Raw genomic sequence first — 15,000 nt, forward strand, 5'->3', positions numbered from 1 at the left:
AGATTCTTCTGATTTTCTTGTTTCTATCTACTAGACGCCGTAGAGAATTGAGAATTTTCATGTCTTTCAATTCTCGTACTCGTAATTGGAAAGTTATGGAAGGAGACCCATCATTTTGCAATGAAAACAACATATAAAACTCTGGACAATTTCGAAATCAGGCCAAGCGTCTTAATACATATGCAAAAAAATTCATTATTGGCCCACCATTGATTAGAAGATTTAGCTTGTATGAATCGCTATTGGTTTGATACGAATAATGACAATCGTTTCAGTATGTTAAGGATACAGATGTATCCACAATTCATTTAGAGTTACTTAATAGTCTATTTCTTATACCATATCTCTATCCCGTGAAATTCTCGAGCCAAAAGATGGATGCATATGCTGTGTTTCATTTTGCTAAATGATATCAATTAAATGGTGTATCAATTCCATAAATTGCATATAGCAATAAATAAATCAGCAAAATTCTTTCTAATATTTTAGATAGAAGAAACATTTCTTCTATCTAAAATATTAGAAAGAATGTACCCTTCTATCCAAATCCAATTTGCATCGATAAAATAAATCCAAATTCCAGTAGTAGATGAATAATTGCAAATTTGTGTGTGTACGAGATTAGAATAACTTCAAAATAACTGACATAATTTTGTATTTTTCCTGATCAGAAAAATACATGAAAAAGAAAGGAGGTAGAAAAATTTTTGGATTTATGGTTAAAGAAGAAAAAGAAGAAAACAGGGGTTCTGTTGAATTTCAAGTATTCAGTTTCACCAATAAGATACGGAGACTTGCTTCACATTTGGAATTACACAAAAAAGATTTTTCATCGGAAAGAGGTCTACGAAGACTTTTGGGAAAACGTCGACGTTTGCTGGCTTATTTGGCAAAGAAAAATAGAGTACGTTATAAGAAATTAATCGGTCAGTTGAATATTCGGGAGCAGTAATTTAATCGTTCAAATTTTTTTCTTGTTTTATTATTTTTTTAGTAGTCTTATAGTAGTCTTAGATTTTTCATTTTGATGAGCCTCGCTTTGAGGAATTCATGGAATAATCCATTTTCATGGAATAATGAATTAAGGAAGAAAGGATATGAGTCTACCGCTTACAAGAAAAGATCTCATGATAGTCAATATGGGCCCTCAACACCCATCAATGCATGGTGTTCTTCGACTGATCGTTACTCTCGATGGTGAGGATGTTATTGATTGTGAACCCATATTAGGGTATTTACACAGAGGAATGGAAAAAATCGCGGAAAACCGAACTATTATACAATACTTACCTTATGTAACAAGGATATAGAGAGATTGTAGAAAGGGGATAGGATAGTTATTTTTGCAAGAGACTTGTTGTAAATTCCTTAACTTAAGAAAGAAAAAAGAATAAAAACACAGATACATAACATAAAAAAAAGAATAAATAAGACGAGATTCGACCTCCCCCTACATATTTAATTTCCTCTCCTATACAAAAACTAGCAAGACCCACTCCATTGGTAATTCCATCAATAACACCCTTATCAAAAAACTCCGTGAGTTCGGTTAACCCTCTTATACCGAGGGTAAAGACCCTAGTATAGAAAATATCTATATAACCACGATTATATGACCAACTGTATATATTTTTTTTTACTTGATCTAAAAATTCTTTTTTAGGATTTCCTTTGTAAAAAGAGTTTATTAAATCCAAATTCTGAAAAAAAGAATAAGCGGATCCATAGAAGATATATGCTATGAATAAACCAAAGATAGCTAGACTTACAGAAGAAATTGCATTAGTAATAAATTCATATGAATTTACAAAAGAATTAGAACTTTCCTGGGTAAAGTTTATTGAGGGAGTTAACCACTTTGATAATATGGTTAACTCTGCTATTCCATTACCAATTCCTCCATTATCAAAAGAGATTCCTATGAATCCAATGAACAAAGTGAAAAGTAGTAATATAAGAAGAGGAAATAACATAGTATTTCCCGTTTCATGCGGATAGGCAAAAGTTTTTTTAGCCCCAAAAGACGTAGTAAAGGATCCTATCCTATTTCTTGTATTACCTTGAATTTTTGGTATATTTTGTGAAAAAAAAGAAACTCCACTCTTCGTTGTTGATAAAACGAAATCCCTATTCACTCCTTTGGGTATCCTTTTTCCCCATAAGGATATTGAATACAAGGAACTCTCTTTAGTGCTACTGTAATTTTGAAAATGAACACGCAAATACCCATCAAATGTAAGTAAATATATCCGAAACATATAAAAGGCAGTTAATCCTGCAGTAAAGGAGGCTATTATTCCAAAAAAGGGCGAATACAACCAACTATTACTAAGGATTTCATCTTTGGACCAGAAGCAAGCAAGAGGTGGAATACCACAAAGAGAAAGTGTACCCCATAAAAAAGTAGTTCTTGTGATTGGAATGTATTTTCTTAAACCGCCCATAAGAACCATATTTTGACTTTTATCTGGTGAATATCCAACAAGAGGTTCCATTGAATGAATAACGGATCCGGATCCCAAGAACAATAAAGCTTTTGAATAAGCATGAGTGATCAAATGGAATAAAGCAGCTTGATAAGAACCTATACCTAGAGCTAACATCATATAACCCAATTGAGACATTGTAGAATAGGCTAAGCTTCTTTTAATATCTCTCTGAGCAAGAGCTAAAGTAGCTCCTAAGAATAGTGTTATTGTACCTACTAAAGAAATAAAACTCATTATCAAAGGTAAAGATATGAAAAGAGGAAGAAGTCGAGCTAGAAGAAAAATTCCCGCAGCAACCATAGTTGCTGCGTGTATAAGAGCCGAAATAGGAGTGGGCCCTTCCATAGCATCGGGTAACCATACGTGAAGAGGGAATTGTGCGGATTTCGCAACTGCACCAAGGAATAATAAAAAAGCACACAAAGTAGTAAGTAAAGAGTTAATTCCATTATTAGGAATCCAGTTATTAGCTATTTTGAACAAATCCCTAAACTCTAAACTACCTGTTATCCAAAAAAAACCTAAAATTCCTAATAATAGACCAAAATCCCCTACACGATTAGTTACAAAAGCTTTTTGACAAGCACTCGCTGCGATTGGTCGTGTAAACCAAAAGCCTATCAATAAATAAGAACACATTCCCACGAGTTCCCAAAAAAAATAAATTTGTATCAAATTGGAGCTAGTAACCAATCCCAACATGGAAGTATTGAAAAAACTTATATAAACAAAAAATCTCAAATATCCTTCATCGTGAGACATATAACCATCACTATAAATAAGAACCAGGATTCCTACAGTAGTAATTAGTATTAACATAATAGAAGTAAGTGGGTCAATCAAGTATCCAAATTCTAAAGAAAAATCATTATTGACGGTCCAAGACCATAGATATTGATAGATCGAACTTCCATTTATTTGTTGAATAGACAGTTGAACTGAGAATACCATAGCTATACTTAAGAGTAAAACACTAGGAAAAGCCCATATGCGACGAAGATTTTTTGTTGCTGTCGGAATAAGAATAAGGCCAAATCCCATTGACATAATAACTGGAAGTGGGAGAAGAGGGATTACCCATGCATATTGATATGTATGTTCCATAAGAAAAGAAATTGCAATTTTTACTTCAATTTTTACTTCAATTTTTCTATAAAATTGTTTCCGATTCACCAAACCAATTCTTATCTCTTTCTGAAAGAATAAATAAAAAGAATAAGAAAAAATACTGAAATTCTTAATTTTTCCAAAATTTATCTCATTGAAATAATTAAAAATTAAGAATGGGTTTAGTTGGTTAAATTAAAAAAGTTAATAAAATAACTAGGTAACGAAGTTATTTTATTAACTAAATAAAGATATTTATAAAAATAAAAAAAAAAAAGTGGAATCATTTTACTTTCTATTCATAATTCATTTTTATATTTCTTTAAAACAAAGATGAAACAGCTCTCTTGTTCCATAATTAACTGATTGAGTGAATTCCAATGAAAACCTATGTTTATAAGAAATTATCGAATAGTCCTTACTTCATATAGAACTAAAATTCTAATGACTATAAATTACCTAAGTTTTAGAATGTCTTGTTTAAGAGACTCAGTATTTTTTGTTTTGATTGGAATTCCTTTCCTTTATGGAATACCATTCTGAACTTAATTAACTATTTTCATTTTCCCTTCTTTTTATCCCCCCGTCTTATCTTATATGGGGGATAGGCTTCCATACCATATATCTATATATGGAGTATACTTGATATATAAATAGATATAAATAGATTTAAATGAGAAACCCTTCTATATATTCTATATTATTAAAAAAAAAGTATAAAATATATAAAGAAAAAATGTTAAAAAATTCTTGTTGTCTTATCCGCATTAGACAAAATGAAGTAAAAAATAATTCAAAATTTAAGTATCTTTCAGTATCTAAGTATAAATACTAATAAAAAGAAGAAAGAAGGATTGATTTGCAGCAATAGATGTCTTTCACATACAACTAGAAAAAAGTAATTTCCTTTTTGAATGGCAGTTCCAAAAAAACGTACTTCAATGTCAAAAAAGCGTATTCGTAAAAATATTTGGAAGAAAAAGACTTATTTTTCCATAGTACAATCTTATTCTTTAGTAAAATCAAGATCATTTTCGAGCGGTAATGAGCATCCAAAACCAAAGGGTTTTTCTGGGCAACAAACAAATAATAAGATTTTGGAATAATATGAATTGACTTATCAAAAAAGAATTCCAATTATTTAATAATTTGGATTCTTCTTTGAATGTACTTTTATGTGTCGAATTACTCGGTACAATATTCTTAGAACAAAAAACCCCTCTTATCTTATATATACAAGAAAAAAAAAGTTTTGTTTGGTATACTGTGTGCTAAGTATTCTTTTCCTATCAATGAACTTTTCATAATTTTCCTAATAGAATCCTCATATTCTATTAGGAAAATTATGAAAAGTGGAGTATTCTTACAATAGGACTTACAACTTCCACCTATCTTCTCCAAAATCATAAGGTTAGTAAATCTTATTAATAAGAGCATAAAGACTTTCATTCTAGAAATTTTTAAAAAATCCAAAAAGCCTTTTCTATTTATCCATTTTATTTTAATTTCATCATTAAATAGAAACCCTTTTGGATTTTTTTCATTGTATTGAAAGAATTTTCAAAATGTAAAGGGGAAATTAATTAGAAAAAATTAGTTCTATAATTGCAAGTTAGAAAAAAGAAGTTCCAACTCTTTCAAGCAGTGTTTGTGTTTCTATTGGGCAAAGCAAGAGTTTATTGTAAAAAAAAAAAATGGAAACGATACTACCAAACGAAGTCTATTTTAATGAAAACTCTAATGTTCCTAAATTTTATGGACTTTCCCAATATCGACGATTCCCAAGATAATAGCTATTATTCTTTTAAGTTACCTATTATTTGAAGTTAGCCGCCATGGTGAAATTGGTAGACACGCTGCTCTTAGGAAGCAGTGCTCAAGCATCTCGGTTCGAATCCGAGTGGCGGCATTCTTGAAAAAGAATACAATAGATTAGAAATCAATTCGAAATTTACAATTTTGTAATGGGACCTTCCCCTTATGCTATTTGCAACTTTAGAACATATACTAACTCATATCTCTTTCTCAACGATTTCAATTGTGATTACGATTCATTTTATAACCTTATTAGTTCGTGAACTTGGAGGATTACGCGATTCGTCAGAAAAAGGAATGATAGTTACTTTTTTCTCTATAACAGGATTCTTAGTTTCTCGTTGGGCTTCCTCGGGACATTTTCCATTAAGTAATTTATATGAGTCATTGATCTTCCTTTCATGGGCCCTGTATATTCTTCATACCATTCCTAAAATACAGAACTCTAAAAATGATTTAAGCACAATAACTACGCCAAGTACTATTTTAACGCAAGGCTTTGCCACATCGGGTCTTTTAACTGAAATGCATCAATCCACGATACTAGTACCTGCTCTACAATCTCAGTGGTTAATGATGCATGTCAGTATGATGTTATTAAGCTATGCAACTCTTTTGTGCGGATCCTTATTATCTGCCGCTATTCTAATCATTAGATTTCGAAATAATTTCCATTTCTTTTCTAAAAAGAAAAAAAATGTTTTAAATAAAACATTTTTCTTTAGTGATATTAAATATTTTTATGCAAAAAGAAGTGCTTTAAAAAGAACCTCTGTCCCTTCATTTCCAAATTATTACAAATATCAATTAACGGAGCGTTTGGATTCTTGGAGTTATCGTGTCATTAGCCTAGGATTTACCCTTTTAACCGTAGGTATTCTTTGTGGAGCAGTATGGGCTAATGAGGCCTGGGGATCCTATTGGAATTGGGATCCTAAGGAAACTTGGGCATTTATTACTTGGACCATATTCGCAATTTATTTACATAGTAGAACAAATCCAAATTGGAAGGGTACGAATTCTGCACTTATAGCTTTGATAGGATTTCTTATAATTTGGATTTGTTATTTTGGTATAAATCTATTAGGAATAGGCTTACATAGTTATGGTTCGTTTACATTAACACCTAAATGATTACATAAAATAAAACCTTCATGAAATGAAGGTTTTTACTTTTATGTTTTATTTGAGAACCCCTTGAACGCCTTATCAAAGGGTTCTCAAAAATTCGAGATAGATCTAATTATACTTTTTTACTTATTTCTGCATTATATACTTTTTTACTTATTTCTGCATTAATAGAGCAGACGAGTAAAAAAAAGCAAACCTATTTAGGATAATAATTGGATAAGAGAGCCTCTACCCTGTCAACGGATAGGGAGAGAACAAAATCTGGATAAATACCAATTCCTATTACTGGTAAAAAGATACAGATTAAAATAAAGAGTTCTCGTGGTCCAGAATCCACAAAATTTGCGTTTGGAACATTAAATAGCTTGTATCCATAGAACATCTGGCGTAACATAGATAATAAATAAATAGGAGTTAATATCATTCCAATTGCCATTACAAAAGTAATTAGTGTTTTTGGCATTAACAGAAATTTTGGACTAGTAATTAGTCCAAAAAATACTACTAATTCTGCGACAAAACCACTCATTCCTGGTAAGGCAAGAGAAGCCATTGAAAAGCTACTAAACATGGTAAAAATTTTAGGCATTGGGATAGATATTCCCCCCAGTTCTTCGAGATAAACAAGACGCATTCTATCAGAAGCGGTTCCTGCCAAGAAAAAAAGTGTAGCACCAATAAATCCATGGGATAATATTTGTAAAATAGCTCCATTGAGTCCAATGTTGGTTATGGAACCAATTCCTATAATTATGAAACCCATGTGAGATACAGAGGAATAAGCTATTCTTTTTTTGAAATTTCGTTGACCAAGAGAAGTTGAAGCTGCATAGATTATTTGGATCGCTCCTATTATTACTAACCAGGGCGAAAATAGATAATGAGCATGAGGTAACAATTCCATGTTGATCCGAATCAATCCATATGCTCCCATCTTTAATAATATTCCCGCTAAAAGCATACATGTACTATAATGTGCTTCCCCATGGGTATCTGGTAACCACGTATGTAGGGGTATAATCGGCAATTTGACAGCATAAGCAATAAGGAAGCCAAAATATAAAAGTATTTCCAAGGTTGCAGGGTATGATTGATTAATTAATCTTTCCAAATCTAATCCATGGTTCGTTGGAACCATATAAGCCCATACCCAGAACTCCGATTAAGAAAAAAATGGAACCGCCTGCAGTATACAAAATAAACTTTGTAGCTGAATATAGACGCCTCTTCCCCCCCCACATGGATAAAAGTAAGTAAACAGGAATTAATTCTAACTCCCACATGATAAAAAAAAGTAAAAGGTCTCGCGAAGAAAATAATCCTATTTGACCACTATACATTGCGAGCATCAGGAAATAGAATAATCGCGAATTCCGTGTAATTGGCCAAGCTGCTAAAGTAGCTAAAGTAGTGATAAATCCTGTCAATAAAATAGATCCTAATGAAAGTCCATCGATTCCCAATCTCCAGTGGAAATCGAAGACATCTATCCATTTATAATCCTCCTTTAATTGGATTAAGGGATCCTCCAGTTGGAAATGATAACAGAACGCATAAGTCATTAGAAGGAATTCTAATAAACAAATAGATATAGTATACCACCTAACGACTTTGTTTCCCTTATGAGGTAAAAAGAAAATTAATGAACCTGCAAATATCGGCAAAACAACAAGTATTGTTAACCAAGGAAAATAACTCATGATAAAGTGATAAAGACAAGATACGTTTTGACCAGAAAAGCCCGTGCTCGATTATTTCGAGCACAGGCTTCTTCGGTAAAGAGGAATCAGACGATTCGAGTGAAGTTTTTTGTAACGTATCAATAAGATAGAGCCATGCTACGTGTTGTTTCAGGCCCTAAATAAACGCGGACACTTAAAAAATCTGTCGGGCAGGCAGATTCACATCTCTTACAACCCACACAATCTTCGGTTCTCGGCGCGGAAGCAATTTGCTTGGCTTTACATCCATCCCAGGGTATCATTTCTAATACATCTGTTGGACAAGCTCGTACACATTGAGTGCATCCTATACATGTATCGTAAATTTTTACGGAATGTGACATTGGATCTATAAATTTTTCTTTTCAACATAAAATTTTTCGATCTGGTAAAAATGAAATTAGTACTATAATGAGTCATATGTATTGTAGACACCAGACGAAGCAATGGTTTATCCAAACTTCAAAAAAAAAAATCTATTTTTTAATCTGTTTGTGAGAAAGCGTGAAGAGAGCCAAGAGACTTTAATTTTGGATTTCAACAATAAATAAGAAATAAGAAAGAATTTTACGAATTGTACAGACGAATTCGAATTAGCCAATAAATTGGCTATCGTCTTTTCAATATAAATTATTGCAATATTCAAATTGCAATATCAATGAATTACAAATACAAAAATTCATTTAAGTGAAAAAGAATACTATGCAATAATCTACTAAAAAAAATGGATATTCTCAAATAATACTAAGAAAATAGTATTGATTTCTATTTATTTTAATATGTGCGCCTTTGTTTAGAGGATTCTATGTCTAATTATTCAAAAGTCTAATTATTCAATAAATTAGATTGATTGATACGAGTGGATTTCCTATTACGATGGATGGAAGAAAGAATGGATAGTCCAATAGCGGCTTCAGCAGCTGCAAGGGCTATAACAAAAATTGCGAAAATATCTCCTTTTAATTGGCGACTATCAAATAGATCAGAAAATGTTACGAGATTTAGATTAATTGAATTCAGTATAAGTTCAAGACATATTAGAGCTCTAACCATGTTTCGGCTTGTGATCAATCCATAGATACCAATCGAAAATAAATAGACACTCAAAAAAAGTACATGCTCAAACATCATTAACTAACTCCTTATCAATCTCGATTCATTTCAATATGAGGGCAAGAATTGAACCGATTCAATTAATTACAATAGAACAATTACACAACAAAAGAAAAAAAAAAAAAAAAAAAAGGAGGTATTTGTTGGCAGTAGATGGATTTTACTAAATCAAAATTGTGATTCTTTAGTTATTTATTTTAGATTTGCAATTCTTATAATTTGTACTTTTTCTAAGTTTTCTTATTGCCGAGCCATAGTAATTGCACCTATTAAAGAAACTAGAAGAATTATGGAAATGAGTTCAAACGGAAGATAAAAATCGGTTGCTAAATGAATTCCAATTTGTTGAACATTATTTATGAGACCCTGTTCTACTATTTGGTTTGATCTTGTAGTCCAAAGAATTCCATACCACGACGTATCTGGGATAGTAGTCATTAGTGAAAAAACAATAGTTATACAAACGAGTGAAGTGAACCCATCTCCAATAGTCCAATAATTCTTATCTTTAGACCATTCTGAGCCATTTACGAACATTACAGCGAATATGATCAAGACATTTATGGCTCCCACATAAATAAGAAGTTGTGCGACAGCTACAAAGTAGGAATTTAATAAAAAATAGAATAAGGATATACAAACAAGAACTAATCCCAGCGAAAAGGCAGAATAAATGGGGTTGGTAAGTAATACTACTCCTAGACCCCCTAGTAGAAGAACAAATCCCCCAAATAGCATAAGAATCTCATGTATTGGTCCAGGTAAATCCATTATGGATAAAAAGAAATTAATAGTATAAAATTTTTCATGAACTGACTAAAACTAAAGGATTCAAGGAAGGAAAAAAGGATTAGGGTATTTTTTTGTGTATAAACTTATAGTTATAAATTATATTATATCACGAAAATCTAGTCTGATTTAAAATAAGAAATAATTTCCAATAAGCAGTAGTTTTTCGTTTTTCTTTATAGTTTAATTTTAAAGTTTAATAAAGAATTATTAGATTTTTATAACAGAAAGACAAAATCAAAGTTTAGTAATCAGTAATCGTTCTTGAATTCGAAGATTTTTCTTTGTTTATTTTACTTTCAGACGAATTCCTAATTGTTTGAATTGTGTAATCTCCCATTATGGAGATTGGTAACCGACTTAAAGCAATTTGATTGTAATTCAATTCATGACGATCATAGGTAGAAAGTTCATATTCTTCAGTCATTGATAAACAGCTTGTTGGACAGTACTCAACACAATTGCCACAAAATATACAAACTCCGAAATCAATACTATAATTAAGCAATTGTTTTCTTTTAATATCCTTTTCAAATCTCCAATCCACAACGGGTAAATCTATCGGACATACGCGAACACATACTTCACAAGCAATACATTTATCAAATTCAAAGTGGATTCGCCCTCGGAAACGCTCTGGTGTAATTGATTTTTCATAAGGGTAGTGAATCGTTATAGGTAAACGATTTGTGTGGGATAAGGTAGTTATGAAACTTTGACCTATGTACCTTGTAGCACGTATTGTTTGTTGACCATAACTCATGAACCCAGTTACCATAGGGAACATATTCATTCTAAATATCTATGAAAAAGATATGTTTCTTTCTCTTGTTTGAGAGAGCTTTTGTGTTGAAAATATTCTTACTATTATTGTATTATCTTATTTATAGTGAAACAAGTTGAGAAGAGGTTGTTAATAAGAGATTGCCCAGGGAAATAGGTAAAAGAAATTTCCATCCAAGATTTAATAACTGATCCATTCTCATCCTCGGTAAAGTCCATCTTATTGTGATAGAAATGAAGAGAAATAAATAAGCTTTAGTTAATGTAATAAATATACCCATTGTCATTTCCAAAATTCCAACTGCTTTATTCATTTGGAAAAAATCAAAAAAGGATATATAGGGAATAGATAAATTCCACCCGCCCAAGTAGAGAACTGTTACAAATAAAGAAGAAACTAATAAATTTAGGTAAGAAACAAGATAAAATAAACCATATTTGATACCGGAATATTCAGTTTGGTAACCTGCTACTAATTCTTCCTCCGCTTCTGGTAAATCAAAGGGTAATCTTTCACATTCTGCCAAAGAAGAAATTAAAAAAACCAGAAAACCTATAGGCTGACGCCAAATATTCCATCCAAAAAAACCGTATTTTGACTGTGCTTCAACTATATCAACTGTACTTGAACTGTTAGATAATCATAGTCGGTGATAACATCACAGTTCCCACCGCTATTTCAAAACCGTACATGAAACCTTAGCTTCATACGGCTTCTCTATGATCAGAAAAAGGAAAGGACTGTTTTGTTCCTAGCCCCGGGGGCGTAGATAGAATTAGATAAAATAAAATAGATTTGAAAGTCCTAAATTAGACCAAAGGAATTCCGTCTGCTAGAATAAGAAAAAGCGCTTCCGAATTGATCTCATCCTTTATAATATAATGAAAATTTTTCTTTGTTCAGTAATAACTTAATCTTGGAATAAAACACTTGTTACTTGTTATAGGAATTCAATTAATAAATGGAAAGAGTTGGGTATTAGTTCATGAGCAATTCTGCATGAATATGGATAGAGGAAGGAAATAATGAAAATTTTTTCTAGTGCACTCCATATCTTTTTTACTATTCTTCTTTCCCCAGGGAGGGGGTATTTAAAAAGAAAAAATGGATAAAGGGTTAATTCGTTCTTGATAGCCATTTCCTTAACAAGTGAATGGGAACATACTCTGGATCGGAATCCGAAGAAAGTACTACTTGATAATTTCTACAAATTGCAAGTCCTTATTATGATTCCTTTTATGGGCAAAAATCTCTAATGTTTTAGATTTTCCATTACTAATCCTTTATGTACTTTAGTGTTCCTAACCCTTCACTAACTTTTGGTGGATTCTTCTTATGGATTATTAAGTTATAGTAATAACTAGGAGTATTCTAGTAATGGAATTCCATATCGTGAATCCTTTATTCTTGGCCGCTTCAAGATATGATGACTAATTAAAAAATATCAACCTTGGGATAAAGAGTTTACACTGCTTATGTTTACTTCCACTTTTTTCTTGTACGTAGGAAATGAGATTTTTTCTTTTTACTACAAATTTATAAGCTGTTTTGTTTCACTCATATAGCTATCTAGTTTAACTTACCAACCCAAATACTAAATAAGAAAAGGAATATAAATAGTTAATGGATTTTATAGGAAAAAGATCTATTTTAACGAATCACACGTAGAGATATTGCTAGCACACAAAAAGTTAATGGTATTTCATAACTAATGGATTGAGCAGCAGCTCGTAGACCGCCTGAAAAAGAATATTTATTATTTGAGCTATATCCTGCCATAAGAAGACCAATAGGAGCTATACTTGAAATGGCAATCCATAAAAAAACACCAATACTAAGATCGGCTAAAACAAAATGATATCCCAAAGGGATAACTAAAAAACTTAATAAAACTGATATGACTGCTATAGAGGGTCCAATGCTAAATAAAGAAATATCTCCTCGGGATGGCAGAATATCTTCTTTAAAAAGTAGCTTAGTCCCATCTGCTATAGCTTGAAGCAGGCCCAGGGGGCCAGCATATTCAGGACCAATACGTTGTTGTATCGACGCAGATATTTCTCTTTCTAACCACACAATTACGAGTACCTCTATTGTTATTCCCAAAAGGAGGGTCAAAATGGGTAGAATCGATATCAGTCCATAGACTTCTTTTAATAATTCCAATTTCGAAAAAGAATTGATAGTTTCTACCTCTACCCTATCTATTATCATTTCAACGATCAACTTCCCCCATAATGATATCTATACTACCTAATATCGTCATGATATCAGCCAATTTCATTTTTTTAACTAGCTGAGGAAGAATTTGCAAATTAATAAACCCGGGTGGACGGATTTTCCATCTCCAGGGGAAAAGGCTATCATCTCCTACTAGATAAATCCCTAATTCACCTTTTGGGGCTTCTACTCTTACATAAAGCTCTTGTCTTGACAATTCAAAATTGGGCGAAGGTTTTTTACCAAGAAATTTATACTCAAAATCATTCCATTCAGAATTATTTTCTTTCTTAAAGCGTCGGACTTCTAAATTTTCATAAGGTCCTCCAGGAATTTTTTCTACAGCTTGTTGAATTATTTTGATGGATTCCCTCATTTCACCAATTCGTACTAAATAGCGAGCTAACGAATCCCCTTCTTTTTGCCATTGGACTTTCCAATCAAATTGGTTGTAAGACTCATAAGGATCTACTTTACGAAGATCCCATTGTATTCCAGAAGCTCGTAACATCGGTCCCGATAAGCCCCAATTTACTGCTTCTTCTCCGCTAATAAAACCTACTCCTTCAACTCGCTCTAAAAAAATTGGATTCTGTGTAATAAGTTGTTGATATTCAACAACTCCGCGTAAAAAATAATCACAGAAATCTAAACATTTATCGATCCATCCATAAGGTAGATCGGCGGCTACTCCTCCGATGCGAAAGTAATTGTGCATCATTCGCATACCTGTAGCAGCTTCAAATAGATCATATATTAATTCTCTCTCTCTAAAAATATAGAAAAAAGGAGTCTGTGCGCCGAGATCCGCCATAAAAGGTCCAAGCCATAGCAAGTGAGAAGCTATCCGGCTTAATTCTAACATAATTACCCTAATATAGCTGGCTCTTTGTGGTATTTGAATATTCTCCAAGAATTCTGGTGCATTTACTGTTATTGCTTCTGTAAACATAGTAGCTAAATAATCCCACCTTGTTACATAAGGTAAGTATTGTATAATAGTTCGGTTTTCCGCGATTTTTTCCATTCCTCTGTGTAAATACCCTAATATGGGTTCACAATCAATAACATCCTCACCATCGAGAGTAACGATCAGTCGAAGAACACCATGCATTGATGGGTGTTGAGGGCCCATATTGACTATCATGAGATCTTTTCTTGTAAGCGGTAGACTCATATCCTTTCTTCCTTAATTCATTATTCCATGAAAATGGATTATTCCATGAATTCCTCAAAGCGAGGCTCATCAAAATGAAAAATCTAAGACTACTATAAGACTACTAAAAAAATAATAAAACAAGAAAAAAATTTGAACGATTAAATTACTGCTCCCGAATATTCAACTGACCGATTAATTTCTTATAACGTACTCTATTTTTCTTTGCCAAATAAGCCAGCAAACGTCGACGTTTTCCCAAAAGTCTTCGTAGACCTCTTTCCGATGAAAAATCTTTTTTGTGTAATTCCAAATGTGAAGCAAGTCTCCGTATCTTATTGGTGAAACTGAATACTTGAAATTCAACAGAACCCCTGTTTTCTTCTTTTTCTTCTTTAACCATAAATCCAAAAATTTTTCTACCTCCTTTCTTTTTCATGTATTTTTCTGATCAGGAAAAATACAAAATTATGTCAGTTATTTTGAAGTTATTCTAATCTCGTACACACACAAATTTGCAATTATTCATCTACTACTGGAATTTGGATTTATTTTATCGATGCAAATTGGATTTGGATAGAAGGGTACATTCTTTCTAATATTTTAGATAGAAGAAATGTTTCTTCTATCTAAAATATTAGAAAGAATTTTGCTGATTTATTTATTGCTATATGC

Source organism: Triticum urartu, unplaced genomic scaffold (genome assembly GCF_056163025.1).
Source record: "Triticum urartu cultivar PI428250 unplaced genomic scaffold, HENAU_Tu73 scaffold544, whole genome shotgun sequence".
Taxonomy (NCBI): domain Eukaryota; kingdom Viridiplantae; phylum Streptophyta; class Magnoliopsida; order Poales; family Poaceae; genus Triticum; species Triticum urartu.